Raw genomic sequence first — 17,862 nt, forward strand, 5'->3', positions numbered from 1 at the left:
TGGGTTCTTTGGGAGGAAAGAGCAGACTTGCAGAAATCCCGAGGGATGGTGGCTGTGGGGGCACTGACCATGGGCAAGGCCTCTGCGTCTCTGCTCACGACGTGGGGTGTGATGGCGGCTTGCGGGGCGGGGGCGGGGAGAGGGGAACAGGGGACTCACAGCTGCAGGTGCGTTTTTGACCAGGCACATTCTCAAAGAGCGTGTTTGTGTTAAAAGGCTTGAGAGGTCTTTGTGTCAGAAGCAGGCTCTCTCCTCGCTCGGGATTCCTCGGGCCTGTGAATTCCGTTTCCCCTCCACTCTTCTCTTTCTTTCCCCAGAGCCAAGAGAAGGGATGGGGACACGCTGCATGGGGGACGCTCAGAGTTCGTGGTCTGGTGCTTTGTCACCCTGCAAGTGGCCTTCTCTACTTTCGGGGACTAGGAAAGAGAGCTCACACTAGGGGCTACCCGAAGCCTCGTTGGTCTTGAGAAGCTGAAGGGTCTGGGCCCAATGAGGCAACCAAGTGTCAGGATTTCTGGGAAGCAAGAAGGAAGCGGCAGAGAAGGGCTGTGAACGTTGAGGACCCAGCTTTTCCTCGATGTTGGGGAGAAGTGACGGGACGAGGCCGCTGGAAGCCCGAACACAGCCCGGCAGTAGCCCTTAGGTGAGAGCCGGTGACTGCTGCCCTGAGCCCTGCTCAGACAGGGGCTGCTTCCCAGGGCCTCTGGGGATGGCTGCACACAGGCCTCCACCCAGCACAGCTTCTGTCTGCGTGCACGCGGGGTCTCTGCAGGGGGTCGGGTGGCCTGTCCTCAAACAGCAGTGATGGACCGAGGACAAGAGTCGGGGGTCACTCTGGGGGATCCTCAGGGGTCACTGGGGGTTTCTCGGGGGTCACTCTGGGGGGTCCTCGGGGGTCACTCTGAGGGGGTCCTCGGGGGACACTCTGGGGGGGTCCTCGGGGGTCACTGGGGGTTTCTTGGGGGTCACTCTGGGGGGTCCTCGGGGGTCACTCTGAGGGGGTCCTCGGGGGTCACTCTGGGGGTTCCTCGGGGGTCACTCTGAGGGGTCCTGGGGGTTCCTTTGGGCCCAAGCACTTCGAGGGGCACTCTGAGGGGGTCCTTGGGGTCCAAACACTTCAGGGGGCACTCTGAGGGGGTCCGAGCACAGGTCTGACAGTCCTAGTTCTCCAGTCCCACTGCAAATGGAGGGTCATTCTGGACTTCCCGGTCTCCGACCCCTCACTCAGCAGAGCAAGCCCCCTGCACCCCTGCAGTGTAGGCTCACGTGTGCATGTGTGCACCTCAGCACCGAGGCCAGGGCTGCCCACAGTGGTATCTGTGCTGGCATCTGGACGCCAGCAGTGTCTGGACTCCGGGAGCCCCTTGGGCTTGGCAGGGGGGCTGCACATCACCAGGTTGGGCTCTTATCCACAGATGGCCCTTTCCAGGCCCTAGGGCTGTTTGCTTAAAAGGACAGGACCTGAACCAGAGGGATGGGATGTGGAGGGAGGTGGGAGGGGTGTTCAAGATGGGGAACATATATACACCCAGGGCAGATTCATGTCAATGTATGGCAAAACCAATACAATAATGTAAAATAATTAGCCTCCAATTAAAATAAATAAATTTAAAAATTAAATTAAAAAAAGGACAGGACCTTCCTTAAAGTGACAGGCAGATGAGGCTTCAACTTGGTAGTTAGGGGAGGGCTGAACGTGAAAGTCGCGCAGTCGTGTCTGGCTCTTTGTGACTCCGTGGACCATACAGTCCATGGAATTCTCCAGGCCAGAATACTGGAGTGGGTAGCTGTTCCCTTCTCCAGGGGGTCTTCCCAACCCAGGGATTGAACCCAGGTTTCCTGCATTGCAGGTGGATTCTTCACCAGCTGAGCCACCAGGGAAACCCAAGAATACTGGAGTGGGTAGCCTATCCTTTCTCCAGGGGAACTTCCTGACCCAGGAATCAAACTGGGGTCTCCTGCACTGCAGGCATATTCTTTACCAGCTGAGGCACCAGGGAAGCCCCAGGGGAGGGCTGGGCCCACATTCCTGCCGAGATGGAGGGAGCTCAGGGCGGCCTGCCAGCCGGATGAGCAGCATTGTGAAGAGTCTGAGCTGAGTGGGCTGAGCGGGGCCCATGCCGCGGGCCTCTGCAGGAGTTTGCTGTGAATGGAGGGAGGGGAGTGGCCACTTCTGCCAGCCGGGCGGCGTCTTGCGTCCTTGCTTGAGCTCCCAGGGTCAGAGCGCTCCGAAGGTCAGTGGCTCACGTGTGCTCCCCTTTCCCTTCTTCCTTTTGAAAAAATCTCCCTCGTTTGTTCACTCGTCTGGCTGCCATTGATGGGGCATCCGCTGGTCTCTGGACAGCTTGCTGACTTGCCCTCCTTGAGCTTACGGTCCACCGGGGAAGGGAGCCGTTAAAGAGACTTGAAATGGGACGAGGGCACTGCTGTGAAGCAGGTGGCATGGTGCCGGGGGGTGGGAAGTGGTTCTCATCGGATTCCATCCCCTCTGCCGGTGCCCACCTGGCCCATGGCTCACCTCCAAGAGTCAGGAAAGAGGTCCCCAGTGGGCCATCAGGCTGCTGGAAACCTACCTTGTGAAGCAGCTTTTGCCTATTGATGTTGACAGTCTGCCTGGCCACCTGTGGTCACCCACACACCACCTGGCAGAACGCCACGACTGCTGTGTGCGAAGCCCAGCAGGTCCCAACGTGAAGCCACCTTAAGAGCTCCTAGCACTTTTTGAGAGGGATTGGGATGCCTACACTGCGGATTAAGAGTTCAGGGGAAGGATGGACGTGTCCTAGCACTTAAAGGGCTTGTGGGAAGACCACTAGAGATGCTGGGATGACCATTCCTAAGGAAATTTCTCCTTATTTCCTGGTGAACCGCGATCATCGTGGGAATTCAGCAGTCTCACCTGTGATAAACCAGGCTTCAGAAGCCTTCAGCAATAAAAAGTGGACATTTTGCTTTTACGCCCGGGCCCACAGAGGAGCACAGAGGAAAGAAAGCTGCCAAGACCACATCGTATAACCACTGGTCTCCCTGCAGCAGGCCCCAGGAGCCAGAGGTCAAGGGGCCTCCTGAGACATAAGGCTGAAACCCTATTCATTCATGCCAGTGGTGAGCAGTGAATCTTTCTGCCTCTATTGAAGATCCCACAATTAAACAGGCAGAGAAATGTATTTCATAAAATATGTATATTGTTTAGTTCGTTCTAAAGCATTTTAATCTCTCTTAGCTCGTAGCCAAGATGAGCAATGCAAAGATCAATCTTTCACTGCACATCAAAGGCCCTGGACGGCAGCGTCTTCCAGGGTGACTGCCTGCTCCATCTGCATGGTCCTCATCTCCACCATCTCCACTGTTCACTTGGCCAGTGGTGTATAAACTCACATGAGTTCTACAGGAGAATACTGTGTCTTGCTCATTAAATCAGTTCTTTTACCTGGCCCAGTTTTTGGTACATGATAGATGCCTGACAAATATCAGATGTTGTAAATGTTTATTAAAAGTGAATGAATGAGTGAGCTTTACATTAGGGTGTTTTTATTCCTAGGTGAAACCCGGGAGCTGGTCTCAGCAGCCCCCAACTACACACGAGGAGCTGGAGGCCCAGGGGAGTGGCGTCCTGACTGGGGCCTGTCTCGTGGTCTGGCCTCCCGGGACGAGTGTGGTGCTCTGGCCAGGCGTTCCTCCCTGGGCAGAAGCTGGGCCCTGGCCTCCTGGCCCGGCCTGCCTCCCGGCCCTGGCTAGGTGCCTCCGGGGCTGAAGGCAGCCCCCTGCTTGCTGGCTCCCGCATCCTGTCAGACTAACCTCACTCGTGTGGATAATGGCTCCTGTCAGCCCAGAGCCCAAGGAGCGAATTCTTCATTATCAGGTGGAGCTGGCATGCAGGGGTGGTTGGACTAAATCAATTGTATTTTTTAAATCATCACCCAGTTTCTAATTCTTCCTGGGAGATGGCAAATTTGAATGAGAATTAGCTTCGAAACGGGGAATCCCAGTCCTCCTAACCCTTGACCAGGAAGGGTGGAGAGGGTCTGTGTGAGATCCAAGCGGAGGGAGGCTTGTGGATCAGAGAGACAGGGTGAGACAGGGAGCGCCAGGCTTCTCAGGAAAACCACGCGTCCTCTTTTGGTTGTGAAGTTTGAGGTGAATGTTAGCCATTCCGTGAACGGTCTTAAGAGGCTACTGGCTACAGCCTGTCTCCCAGGGCCCAAAAGTGCTCTGTAGGTGGCCAGGGTCACCCAGTGCCTGCCCAGGCTGCGGCTGAGGGCTCACGGCTCCGGAGCAGGGGCAGGGGGCTGCCTTTCGGCTGAGGGGGGGTTGGCAGCATGCCCCCGGGCTCACGGGAGTTTGCCACCCCTCAAGGGAACTCGACAGCTTAAAAGGCCCCACAAGGTGGGTTTGGGGAAGCACCAGAAAGCAGAAGCTCTCCGAGGGCAAACAGCCAGGGTGCCTGAGCAGGCAGGTGGCTCCCCCAGGGAACACGGGGGCCTCTGGGAGGGAAAGCCTCCTGTCCCACGTTGGGAGATTCAGGACAGGCGGCAGCTCCCAAGGAAGACATCAGGGCCCCTGAAGGGGGAGGAGACAGCGCAGAAGGACCGCGTCAGGAGCTGTGAGGGGGAGGAAGAGATACGCAGGGGCTGGGTGCCGGAGCCTTCATGTGTAAACAGGAGCAGTTCCAGCAGGAGGAGAAGAGCAGGTGGACACTCTACACAGAGAAGGACCAGGAGGCGTCCTTGGTTTGCCGGGAAGCTTGAATCTGGAGCTTGGAAAAGCTGGCTGAGTCTTAGGTGGCCCAGGAGACGCTTCCCTTCCCTCCCCATCGGCCAGGTGATGCTGGGGTGGGAGCTCGTCTCCTCTTTGCTGCATCCCTCGGGGCTGGAGAGAGGACAGCCTTTGCTCGAAAGTGGAGACACCCTCCACGCTGGCCTGGGAAGAACCTGGGCATCTTGCTCTGTCTAACAGATCCCATTATCAGGGCGAGGGTGGCGGGAAAGCCAGCAGCCTCAGATCGCGCCTGACCACGGAGTTGGGACCTTAGCCTGGGGACATCTGTCCAGGTACCCACGGAGAACGCCAGGGACCACATCCCAAATGCTGGTGGGGGCAGCGGGTGGATTCCAGTTGCCGGGGCTGGGGCTCTCCCTGAGGCCACCCTCCCACTCTGGGGGCACAGGGCCAGCGTCTCTAGGCCATGAGCGAGGCTTGCTGACACGGAGCCATGCTCCCATCTGTGGGCCCACAGGATCTTAGCACGCGGTGAAGACGCCTCAGCATCACACCGCATATCCCAAGACCAAGGGGCAAAATGCAGGGAGACCTCAAGGATGCGGAAACCTCCAAAATGCATGGAAGCCTCAAGGATGCGGAAACCTCCCAAATGCAGGGAGACCTCAAGGATGCGGAAACCTCCAAAATGCATGGAAGCTTCAAGGATGTGGAAACCTCCCAAATGCATGGAAGCCTCAAGGATGTGGAAACCTCCCAAATGCGTGGAGACCACTGACAGAACAGGAAGTGCAGAGCTCTGCACACCCGGTGCAGCAGGACGGCTGACCAGCCTGGACCTGCCGTCCACAGCCCAGAGGCAGAGTTGGGCGCTCCGGGAGAGGGTCTGGGGCCCCAGCACCTGGGGCTGGCTAGTCAGAGATTTGGGTGTGGTGTCCCTGCAGGGGGACCCAGTCCTGCTGCCCCTGCTCTGAGAGCGGGCCCCCGGGCCCCAGGAAGTGGTCATCGGGCCCACCTCGGTCCAGGCCTCCTGACTCCACCCGGGAGAAACAGTCCTGTCAGCAGATAGACACACGCCTCACACGGCCTGGAAATGCCACCACGTCACGTCCTCATCGCGGAGATGCTCACCTGGGGCTCGGGGTGCCTTTGAACGCACTCAGGATCCCTGCGGACGCAGGCCTCCGCTGGGCGAAGGGGACGAGCTCTGCACCCCGCTGCCTGTCCACCCAGCCTGCGTCCAGGACCCAGTCCCCCGAGCCCGGTGTGGGGCCCCGTTCTCTGCTCTGGGCATGGGGATGGGGCGGGCAGGGAGGTGGGCTCCTGTGAGGCGAGTGGCTGAGGTTCTCCCCGGGGGTCTGTGGGTGTTTCTCTCCTGCACAGCGAGTGCAGCAGCGGCTGACAGAGGCTCTGAGGGCGCATCCCTGGGTTCCTCCTCCACGTCTGTGTGTGGGAGTCCCCATGGCGAGTCTGGTCTCGGGAGAGGCCTGGGAGCTTCACTGTGGATCGCCGCTTCCTGCTGCCCAGCCCGGCGTCTGCCCGCTACACACTGGGGACGCATTTCTGACCAAGGGCTTTGCCTCTGAGTCCAGGTATCTCCTCTGCAGCCCAGCACCGCAGGGTGTGTGTGTGTCTGTGTGTGTGTCTGTGTGTGTATCTGTGTGTGTGTCTGTGTGTGTATCTGTGTGTGTGTCTGTGTGTGTATCTGTGTGTGTGTGTCTGTGTGTGTGTCTGTGTGTTTCTGTGTGTGTCTGTGTGTGTGTGTATCTGTGTGTGTGTCTGTGTGTCTGTGTGTGTGTGTCTGTGTGTGTGTCTGTGTGTGTGTGTATCTGTGTGTGTCTGTGTGTGTGTCTGTGTGTGTCTGTGTGTGTGTGTCTGTGTGTGTCTGTGTGTGTGTCTGTGTGTCTGTGTGTGTGTGTGTCTGTGTGTGTGTTTGTGTCTTTGTGTGTGTGTGTCTGTGTGTGTGTGTGTGTGTGTCTGTGTGTCTGTGTGTGTGCATCTGTGTGTGTGTCTGAGTGTGTCTCTGTGTGTGTCTGTGTGTCTGTGTCTGTGTGTGTGTCTGTGTGTCTGTGTGTGTGTGCATCTCTGTGTGTGCGTCTGTGTGTGTGTCTGTGTGTGCATCTGTGTGTGCGTCTGTGTGTTTGTCAGTGTGTGTGCGTCTGTGTGTGTGTCTGTGTGTGTGTCTGTGTGTGTGTGTGTGAGTGTGTGTCTGTGTGTTGGTGTGTCTGTGTGTGTGTCTGTGTGTGTGTCTGTGTGTGTGTCTGTGTGTGTGTGTGTCTGTGTGTGTGTCTGTGTGTGTGCGTCTGTGTGTGCGTCTGTGTGTGTGCGTCTGTGTGTGTGTGTGAGACTCTGTGTATGTGTCTGTGTGTGAGTGTGTGTCTGTGTGTTGGTGTGTCAGTGTGTGTGTCTGTGTGTGTGTCTGTGTGTGTGTGTCTGTGTGTGTGTCCGTGCGCGTGCATGTATGCTGTGCCTGGTGTAGTTCTCCTCCAGCAAGTTGTTCCCAGGACGTGGTCAGTGCTGTGGTCACAACTGCAGCCTGCTGAAAGCACCACCCTGCCGACGTACACATGCACACAAATGTACACACACGCACACACATGCACACACCCCCACACATGCACACACATGGGCACACACACACATGGAGGACGGCACTTTTTGCAAAGATCAAATTGGTCTCCTTGTTGTGGCTCAAAGCAGCTACTTATTTGTTGTCGTGTCGGCAACTGTTGTGCTGAGCTTTGCCTCCTTCTCCTCCGACTGGGTTGCTGTCCCCCGAGTTCATGCAGGCTGCAGAGGTTGCTGGGTGCTCCCACGGGGTGGGCTTCAGACTCCACCATCCTGCCGCCTGGCTGGATCCAATCCACCTGCCCTCAGGTGCCAGGCTGGGACTGGGAGGGGTCAGAGCGCCGGCTCCTCTGAGGAGTCTGAGGTCACGGGAGTCCCACCTCCCAGAGGGGAGCTCAGACGCTCGCAGGGAGGAAGCCGAGGGGAGCGTGCAGCCCCCCAACCCATCCTCACGCCCCAGCCTGAGGGAGTGTGGGACTCCATGGTGTGTGCTGGGATTTGGGGCCGTGGGCTCAGCTGGCTGAGCTGGGGGTGAGGGGAGCAGATGGGGAGCATGTAGAGACAACGGGGTCACTGGGCACCCCATGTTCGCAGACGCTTCCTGTGATCTCTCGGGACGCAGGTCCAACAACACTGGCCTTGGAGGGACTGGAGACGCTCCTGTGAGTCGCGTCCCACACTCGCGTTTCCTCCCCGCGAGCCAGCCTCACCTGCTGCTGGGCTGAACTCCACACAGACATGCCTGGACCATCTCCACCTCCTGCTGGGTCCCGAGGAGCCGTGCTCTCCTGTGTCAGCGGCTGGGCTGCTGTGTGACCCTGGTGATCGTGCCCCTTCTCTGAGCCTGTGTGGCTCTAACCCTGGAGTGGGGCGGCTGAGCCAGAGGAGCCAGGGCCAAGGTTTCCGGTAACCGTATGTCTTTAGTTTGCATGCGTGGCTGTGTCTGAACTTAGTGACTCAATAATTCTGCCCTGAAATGGTCTGGGTTTGTCAGCGTAGCATCGTGGTGATAAGGGTCTTGATCCTCAGGTAAGTTAGGAACGGTGACCGGTTTGATGACTTTCAAAGGGAGTTTGGCAGACTCTAGATCTGAACTTGGCTCAGCATCAAGGACCCTGGGGGTAGGTAGGTCAGGAGACCGTGCAGAGCAGGGCAGCCGAGGCTGGGAGTTTTTAAATGCGTATTTTAAAGTTTTACTTCTTTCTTTCTTTGGCCGCATTAGGTGTTAGTTGCAGCTCTTGGGACCGTCGTTCCGTCAGGCAGATTCTCTGGCTGTGACGTGCTGAACCAGAGTATTCACGCTTCAGTAGCTGCACCAATCAGGCTTCATGGCTCCATGGCATATGGGATCTCAGGTCCAGGAGGGATCGAACCTGAGTCCCCTGCATTGCAAGGCAGATTCTTTACCAGGACCGCAAGGGACGTCCCCAGGGCGGGTTTTAGCAGCAAGGAAGCCAGGTGGATGGATGTCGGAGGCTGGAGGCCATGCAAGGGGACGGGGCTACGAAAATGGGGAAACTGGATATTGCAGCAATAGTGGCTATTTCTGTGCTGGCTCTTAGAGTGAATTTTTCTCCAAACTGATGTTTCAGAGGGAGGGGAAGATGGCAAAGTATTTTTTACATTCATTTGAAAGAACATGCAGGTGAAAATAGCCAAGAATTATGTCAGCAGTTAACTGGACGGGGGAGGGGGCTATTGTACAAGAAGTTAGAACGAATCGTAAATCATTACTAACCGGGACAACGTGGGTAGTTAAGGAAGAGGAGAGAAATTGATGGCCCAGGATCGCCCAAATGAGGGGCCCATTTTAAGGTCGGAGGTTTGGGACCTCCGTGTGGGAGGGTGTGGGTGATGGGGTGAGCACTGCTGGGAAACATAGGCCATTGAGAATCTCAGTTTTTACCACAGACCAAAAATGATGTATGTTAATGGGGAAAATTACACCATATTGATATGAAAAGAAACTTTAAGTCAGCGCTTACTTCTAACTGAAAAATGGTATCCTCGGTATAAAAGTGCTATGGAATAACTAGCTATGGATTTGATTACACTCTTAGGAAATCCTGGACCTCAAAAGAATTCTGCGATGGAAAGGCAAAAGTAACGGAAAAGTCACAGTTTACAAAACCAAAGAGTGAATTATGCCGACACTGGTTAAAAAGTGACTAAAACCCCGGTAGGAAAGGAGTCAAAGATCATCAAGGGGCAGTTTGAAACACTAATGGCTGAGAAGGTGCTGTATCAAAAGTATGAGTCATGCCTGGAAATCAGACGCAAGTGAACAAAACGGAGATCGTGTTCTCACAGCCCTGACGAGCAAATGGCCCCCAACTGGAGGTGGACTCCTGGGCCCCCACGCGTGAGTCTGTTCAAAAGTACCCAGAGCCTGCGCGGAAGGAGAGGGACCGTCCCCATCCCGAGGGAAGCTGGGGAATCTGGTTTTCAAACGAGTGGTGCGCAGGAGACCTAGGAATTTCCTGCTGTTTTTGACAGAACGTCCTCTCTCGGAATAAAGAGCAGGAGGGTCCCCACACAGCGTGAGCTGCAGCCAAATCCAGGAGTGGCGTGGGGGCCTGCAGCAGGCAGGGGTCGCGTGTCACGCCCCCCGGCGCCCCTGCTGCCCAGGCCCCTCTGCTGTGGGGTCTCCTCCTGCAGCCGCTCCCTGGGGCCTGGCATCCACAGCGGCCCGTTGCCCGAGTGGCCGTGCTCTGCGACCCGCGTCCAGCTGTCCCAACTCTCGGCCTCCAGCGGGAGTTCCCTCCCCTTTCTCCAGCCACACTGGGAAGCCAGCTCGTTTCGAGCCTCTCTTCTCTGTGAGGCCGAGTGGTCTTTCCCGACCACCCCAACTCCACAGGCGTTTTTCTCCATCCTGTGTGCCATCTGCTGTCGGAACACACGTTTGACCTCCACCACGTTCTGCCCTGTATTCCCGGGTATCTGTCGCTGCCGCACCCTCCCCGGGCCCCCAGCGGCCCTCCCAGGCCCAGCTCACCAGCTGCCCTGCCCTGGCCTTCCCCCCGGGTTTTTGTGAATCACAGTCCGTGCTCATTCACCAGAGTGAACCCCCAGCAAGGCCAGCAAGTGTATCTGACTTAGCTCCGCATTTCCACGGATGCCCCACTCAGCGGCGATGTGATGAATGCTGAGTCAGCCCGGGAACGTCTGCGCACCGTTCGATGCGTCTGAGGTTACAGGTTAGCTGCATGCAGTGCCTTGCCCCCCGTGGGGTAGGGAGCGCTGACCGGAGCAGGTGCTGAAGGAGCAGAAACAGTGTCAGCGGCACCAGGGCTGGCACTCTGTCCGACGGGCACAGAGCCGTCGGGGAGAGGCGGGGCGTGGTCCACGTCTCGTCTGGCCGGGAGGACCCACCGGAGCCAGCCCTGTGCACGGGGCGGATCAGGCCCGGCCGTGTCGGGGAGTCGGGGCTCTGGCTGCGTCCAGCCGCCTCCGTGGACGGGTGTTTTCACGAGCTCCCTGCAGGACCTCAGCTTCCGCCGGGTCTCACACCGGGGCCCTCGGTGGGGAGCCAGCCCTGTGCACGGGGCGGATCAGGCCCGGCCGTGTCGGGGAGTCGGGGCTCTGGCTGCGTCCAGCCGCCTCCGTGGACGGGTATTTTCACGAGCTCCCTTTCACGAGCTCCCTGCAGGACCTCAGCTTCCGCCGGGTCTCACGCCGGGGCCCTCGGTGGGGAGTGAGCCTGGGTGTGTTTCCGTCTTCCCACTCACCCAGGTGCGTGTTCAGCCATGGAGACGAGTGTCCAGGAGCCCCCGGTGCCGGAATCGTTCTCGGGAGTGGAGAACACTCTTTCCCACCTGATTCACTGTGAAGACGGTTGGGCTCTGGGCCTGGTTCCCCGGCGGCTTGTGTGACACTCTCGGAGCCGGGGGCTCGTCCCACCGTGCAAGCGTCTCGGCACATGGGGCTGGCTGTGCTCACAGCCCTTCCACTGGATGTCTCAGGGAGAGAAGGAAGTCAAAACGAGCCCCAGACCCAGGGCCGTGCGCCGAGCTGGTCGTCCTTAAGGTCCCGTCACGCGTCTCTTCTCCCGAATAAAGCTGTCCTTTCGATCCCAACATTCTCAGAGGGAAGAGACACAGAGATGACTTACTTTTAAAGTCACTGAGGTGTCACAGCCAAGGAAACGCTGTTTGGGGTGAAATTCCGCCTGGAGACAGCCCCTAGGCTGTGTCCTGGGCCCTCGGCTGTGGGCCTGGTCGTGGGCAAAGGCGAGGGTGGTCCCGGGCCCGCCGCCGCTGACCCCGCCAGCCCTGGCTCTTGGGAAAGCGTTCGGGTGATGGCCTAGGTTCTCCTGTCCTGGCAGAGAGCCTTGTTGGGGGACAGCTGTTCAAGGCCCTGGGGCAGGGCTCGGGCGGAGGGAGTGGTGTGCCCAGCAGCGGGACAGAGGGGAGCCCCTGACCCATCCAGGAGGTGAGCTGCCTGGGGAAGGACGGGGCAGGGTGGGTCAGGGTGGGCTCCGCGGTGCACACGGCTTCTTCTCCCAAACTGCTGCCTGGAGGGACGTGGTCTGACTACGTCCACATATGCTGAGGGGTGGAGTCTGGGACTCCCGGTGAAGCTGGGCCTGCTCCTTCTCAGGCTGGGCTGACTCCAAGCCGGGTTTTGGGAGGTGCTGTGCCCCCAACCCAGGAGGGACCTGGATAGGCAGGCTGTCTCGGGGGGACCGAGTTCCATGGCCTCTCCCTCAGTTCCAAGGCCGAGCAAAATCTCCGGGCCCCTTGGACCAGCCCCCTGCTTCATTCCTGCCCCTCCACTGGGTTCTGGGCCACACAAGGCTGCCTGCTTCCTGGAAAGCCCACATGAGCTCCTGGCGTCCATTTCCCCGAGAGTCCCTTCAGCGTGGTGGAGCCGCAGTCCCTCTCCGGTGAGGCCATCCTGCTGGGAGGTGTGCAGTGACCTCCGGGCCCTGCTGCCCCATTGGGCTGCCTTGGGCCGGGTTCCGGGGAAGCGTGGTAGCATGGGGACCTTTCTACCCGGCCATTCTGAGCCACCTCTGTGATCCCAGCAAGCATGGAAAACCAAAGCCTGCCCTCGGTGGCGGGCCGTGCCTGTGCTCTGAGCCCGGGGCAGAGGGTCAGGGGTCGGCTGGGGGTGAACTTCCCTGAGCATGTGGGCTTGGAGGTCCAGACCCTGCAGCCCCAGAAGTCCAATGTCTTGGCCTGAGCCAGCCTCTGGGTTTCAGTGGCCCCTCAGGGCTTCCAGAGATGAATGGGATCGAGTCTCTGTGTGCACGTCCTCCGAGGCTTATGTAGCCATTTGCACACCCTGGTGAGCTGACACGCCTCCGTGAACCATCTGACTCCAGGGTCAGTCCCTGGAGGGCCATCTACTGGGGGTCGTGATGGATGGGTGGACGGGAAGATGGGAGGGCTGGGTGTGTTCCTGACCCTCTGCTCAACCTGAGAAATTTGCCATTTCCTGGGAGATCCCAACACCCGCAGCCTTCCTGCCAAGTCCTGACAAACCCGCCTGAGCCTCATGAGCCGGGGCAGTGGGCCCTCAGGGAGACCTGCACGCTGCTGACCCAGGGCAGAGGGACCCCCCGCATGTGGCCCTCCCGTGCCACCAGCACCCCCAGCTTCGTGACTTGCTGTGGGGACCCCTCCTGCTCCCCCAGTGGTGAGTGGAAGGGTGCTGACACTTGATGGGTCTAAGGAAAGGGTGGGAAAAAAACAGGTGGAGAGCCCTTCACAGGATCCCCGCCCAGCCTCAAGGCCAGAACCCAGGGCCTGCAGGCCGGGAGGGAGTTGCCCACCCAGGACAGGGCCAGCCCCGTGCCAGTCCCCAGGCGGGTCTTCCCGCCCCAGCACAGGGACTCAGGGAGGAGCTCTGGATCTGCCTCCCAAGGGTTGCTCTGCCTTAGCCATCCAGCGGTGGCCTCTGCGGAGTCCGTGGTGGATCCACAGCGCTCTGGGGGGCGGTGCCATCCTCAGGGGCTCAGGGCAGGTGGAGCTTGAAGCTTGCAGACTCCCCGTTTCTCCCCCTCCCTGTCTGTCTTGGGGGGCTGCCTGGTGACGACTCTGCTCCCCACATTCCCACAGGGGGCTCGTCCCCTGTGGTTTCAGGCTCTGAGGGTCCCCGGGAGCCACGCGGGCCTCACCCACCAAGGACAGGGGTCGTGCTCCTCTCCCCTGAGGTGCCAGGCTGCCTGCACGCTCAGCGCTTGGTGCCCAACACCGAGCTCATCACCTCCCAACCCTCCTGTGGTCCCGTGGGCTCTGTTCCCCTGGTCACCCCCCCAGAGTCACCTGCAACCGCAGGCCACCCCCGCCCACCCAGCCTTATGTCCTTCCGATGGGCCACTCTGGCTCCAGCCCTCTGGTGACACCTCTGCCGGGCAGTGGTCCCGCCCTGGGTTCCCTGCTGACCGCAGGCAGATTGATCGTCCGAGGCTCTGTTTTGGTGATATCACTTTTATAGACACATAAAAAGAAGCAGTTAGGCAGTCAGTCTTGTTAAATCTTAAGCATCTTTACAGAATTTTTAGTGCAGCCCATCAAAATTGTCACCAGTCCTGAAGGTCCCGCGTTTACAGCATCCATGGGAGCGCCTGCCTGGGGACAGCAGGGACTCGAGGCGGGGCCAGCTCTGTGGGCGATGTCCTCTCCCAGGGCTGAACCGCAGGCCGCGGGCCAGGCCCGCCTCAGGCCACATCTAGGTCCACACACGGCCCCGCCCGTTCACTCAGGAGGAAAAGCAGTCATTCCCCCGGACACCACCCTCCGCAAGAGGCCTCACATGCCAGGTTAGAAATGCAGGCCGTGGGGTGTTACTCTCTTGTCAGCTGCTGGGTGGGGGACCCGGGGTTCCCAGGGAGGTGCTGGGGTGGGCAAGGCGCACAGGCTTCAGCGGCAGGCCTTCGCAACCGTTGAGGAAGCATACACCCCTCAGCGATGGGCTGACCGGAGACACAGCCGGGACTGGCTCTGACATGCTGGGCTGGGCTACGAGGGCTTGTTTTCTGTTAAGTGAGGTGAAGTGAAGTTGCTCAGTCGTGTCCGACTTTTTTCAACCCCATGGACTGTACCCCACCAGGCTCCTCTGTCCATGGGATTTTCCAGGCAAGAGTACTGGAGTGGGTTGCCCTTTCCTTCTCCAGAGGGTCTTCCTGAGCCAGGGATCAAACCTGGGTCTCCCACATTGTTAGGCAGACGCTTTACCATCTGAGCCACCAGGGAAGCCTATGTTTTCTGTTAAAGCCCTGTTGATTCTGGGCTTTATCACACACGGTGATAATGGAAAAGCCAGCCCTTCCAGAGGAATGCAGGCCCTGGGAAGTAAAAACAATTTGGTGGGTTCTGGAGTCGGCCTCCCTGAGTTTAGAGCATAGCTCTGACCCTTACTTGCTGTGTGACCTCGACCAAGACACTTACCCTCTCCGGGCCTCAGTCTCTTCATCTGTAAAGTGGGTATAAGTCAGCGTTGTTGATTTGAAGGAGTGACTCAGGGCCTGAGAAGCATCTTAGCACCATGAGCGGGGCTGTGAGGAGGGGTGCAGGGGGTGGGGCTGTGGGCAGGGGCGCTGCAGGGAATGGTCCAGGTGAGGATGCTGACACCCCTTCCTCTGGTGGGCCCAGCCCACCCGCTGTGGCTCTCCTCCACTGGCTCCTGGAGATGAGACCCGTGCGGATGGCCGGGGACTTCAGGTGGGCTGACCTGACTCTGGGCAAGGTGGTGGTTGCTCTCTGATCTGCTGTGGGAGAGACCCTGGGTCCCCACATGCCTGCAACCTGCAGGCTGAGCCTTGAAGAACAGGGGAGCCGTTTCTAGGACGTGACTGTCCAGGCTGGGGTGCACCTGGGGGCCCGTGGTGTCACTGACTCACAAGAACCCCCATTTCCTGGGAGCCCTGTGCAGACGCGTGCTCCCTTCAGTGACTCCACGGGCCTGGGTCAGAGGGCCGCTCTGCTCTCACAGCAAAGCTCGCCGGCAGCCCCCCTGGCCTGGCTGGACCACATCTCTGACTCACCTGGGACTTTGGCCTCTGCCACAACTGCCTCTTCAACTGGCCCCAGAGACCCTGAGCAAATAGAAGGCCTCCGCCCCCCTCCCTCCAGCTCAGATAAGGCACACGGTGCAGGCAGGCTGCGGCTCCTGCAGAGCGAGGGGCCACCCTAGGGCCCGAGGGACATCTCCACGCTCCAGAGAGAGCTGGAGGCCCTTCTCCCCAGGGCTCGTGACCCAGGGCCTGGCGGAGCCCAACCTGTCTGGGCTGCAGGCAGATCAAGATGCACGTGATGGCGGCTGAGGATCCTTTGGTTATTGTCTTCGGGGACGTTCGTCGTGATCCTGGCCTCCTTCTGAGAGCGCCTGATTGATTCGTGAGGCTGAGGCGAGGCGGTTCCACGTGAGTCTCTGGAGTGCGTTGTCTCCCGCCTCGCAGAGCAGGTGGGCAGTGGAACCTCCCACGGGCAGGCCTCCCAGGTCGCTGGTCTAGAGGACTGGGGAGGGGCCAGGGTGGGCACAGAACCGTGGAAACCCAGCTGGCCAGGAGCTTGAGATGCCGGGCCACCCGCCCCACACTGTTCGGAGCAGAGGAGGACCAAGCTCCCGGGTGCTGGGCCCCGTGCAGACGGGAGGGACCAGGCCCCATGGGCCCCGGGCGCTGGGGTCCTCAGACCCTCCTGGACTCTCCTTGCCTGTGTCCAGTGGGGCCCCGGACTGGACATGGAGAGGCATCTGAGAAGGCAGGGCCACATCCACACCTGGCCGTGAGCTGTAGACAGGACACAGGGACGCGGAGTGGAAGGCAGCAGGAGCTTGGCCCCAAATTGCCTGGGGCTCAGCCGCAGTGCCAAGCACGGCCAGGGTGGAGGGCAGCGGGGCCGCAGCCTCAGCCCTCAGCCCTCAGCCCGCTGGGTGCCCGGGTGGAGGCCAGGCGCCTCCCTGGCAGGCTGCAGGGCCCCAGGACGAGCCGGGGCCGGAGGGACTCGTGGAGTCACGTCCCGCCCCCTCATAGCACCGCCCCGCTGGGGTCAGAAGGTCAAGTCCTTCCCACCTCCGCCCCCTCCAGCCGGCAGTTTCCCCTCCCTCTGCCCCGGAGGCGCTGCCCCGCGAATCTCCAGCGGCTATCATTCGACACACCACGTCCGGAAACCACCGCATGGATTCTAAGGAACTGTTGGCAAGGCGTGGTTGACGGTGATGGGTCGTCCTGCTCACACGCACGTTCCCTCTGCCCTCCTACTGCCAGGCTGGTGGTGCTGGTGACGCTGAGTGCCCCAGGGTGGCCGGCCGCCCGAGGACTCCCCGCCTGCTGCCCAGGACAGGGGCTCGGCCTCCCGGGTCACACGTGCCACAGACCAGAGATGGCTGGGCCCTGGCCATGAGCCGGGAGGGTGCACGGAAATGGGGTGACTTGGGGAGACACAGGTCTGCTGTGGGGCTGCCTAACCAAGGGCTCCAGGGGGAGGCGTGGAGTTTGCAGCGCAAGCCTCTGAGTGCAGTTGCCCGCGGGTGCAGAAACAGTTCCTCCACACTGACCTCTAACGTGCCCCATGTTTCATGGGGCCATGCCTCTCAGGTCTGTCCACCACACGTTAGAAGATTGCGTTCATCTGCAGTCTCCAGGGAAGCAGAACCGAGAGGGAGAGGTTTCTTTTAAGGGCCCGGCTTGCAGGAGTGCAGGGCCTGTGAGTCCCAAGTCCGCAGGGCAGGCTGGAACCCAGGGAGGAGCCCAACCCTTCCTCTGTGAAGGCCTCGGCTCGCTGGGTCAGCCCCTCCCGCTTCAGGGACGATAACCTCTTGCTTGTTTGTGGTCCACTGATGGGAAGCGTAGGTCACATCTACCCAACAGCCCCCCGGCGTCAGGACACCACAGTGAACACAAAGGGTAATCATTGGGGATCCAACCCGAACTCAATCAGAGGAGGGAAAACACCTTCGTGAGACTGTGTCCTGTGGGAATTCCCTACAGGAACCACAGACCCTGTTCACCCACCTAATGCACATTTCACTGAACCTAAGACGCTGAAGATGGTATCGTATTTTATGTAGTGTGCATTAAAAAAGAAAAGTCTGCCAATACGCATTCTTATGCCATAATTGTTATTTGTTCTCAGGGCTGATTAGGCTGGTGGCTCAAATAGTAAAGAATCTGCCCGTAATGCCAGAGGCCCATGGTCCATCCCTGGGTCGGTAAGATCCCCTGGAGGAGGCAATGGAGGCCCACGCCAATATTCTTGCCTTGAATTGCACACAACTGAGTGACTTTGAGAGAGGTTTACTTTGGCCATTTAAAAAGAAGTTAATTTATGTATTGTAATTGGAGGATAATTACTTTACAATATCATGATGGTTTTGACATGCATCAGTGTGAATCAGCCACAGGCAGACATGCATCCCCACTGGCCTGAACCCCCTCCCGCCTGCCTCCCCATCCCACCCCTCCAGATTGTCTGAGTGCCAGCTTTGGGTGCAATGATTTTTGATCATATTGCTCTGTCACATTTGCAAAAAGAAAACTGTCAATTTGGTATTTGGCTAAGTGTTCTCAGAACTTCCCATTGGACCCTTCCTCTCCCTGTTCAGGGCCAGGGTGTCCAGGTTTTCTGC

Source organism: Moschus berezovskii, chromosome 14, assembly GCF_049115385.1.
Source record: "Moschus berezovskii isolate FMDL1 chromosome 14, NW_MosBer_1.0, whole genome shotgun sequence".
Taxonomy (NCBI): Eukaryota; Metazoa; Chordata; class Mammalia; order Artiodactyla; family Moschidae; genus Moschus; species Moschus berezovskii.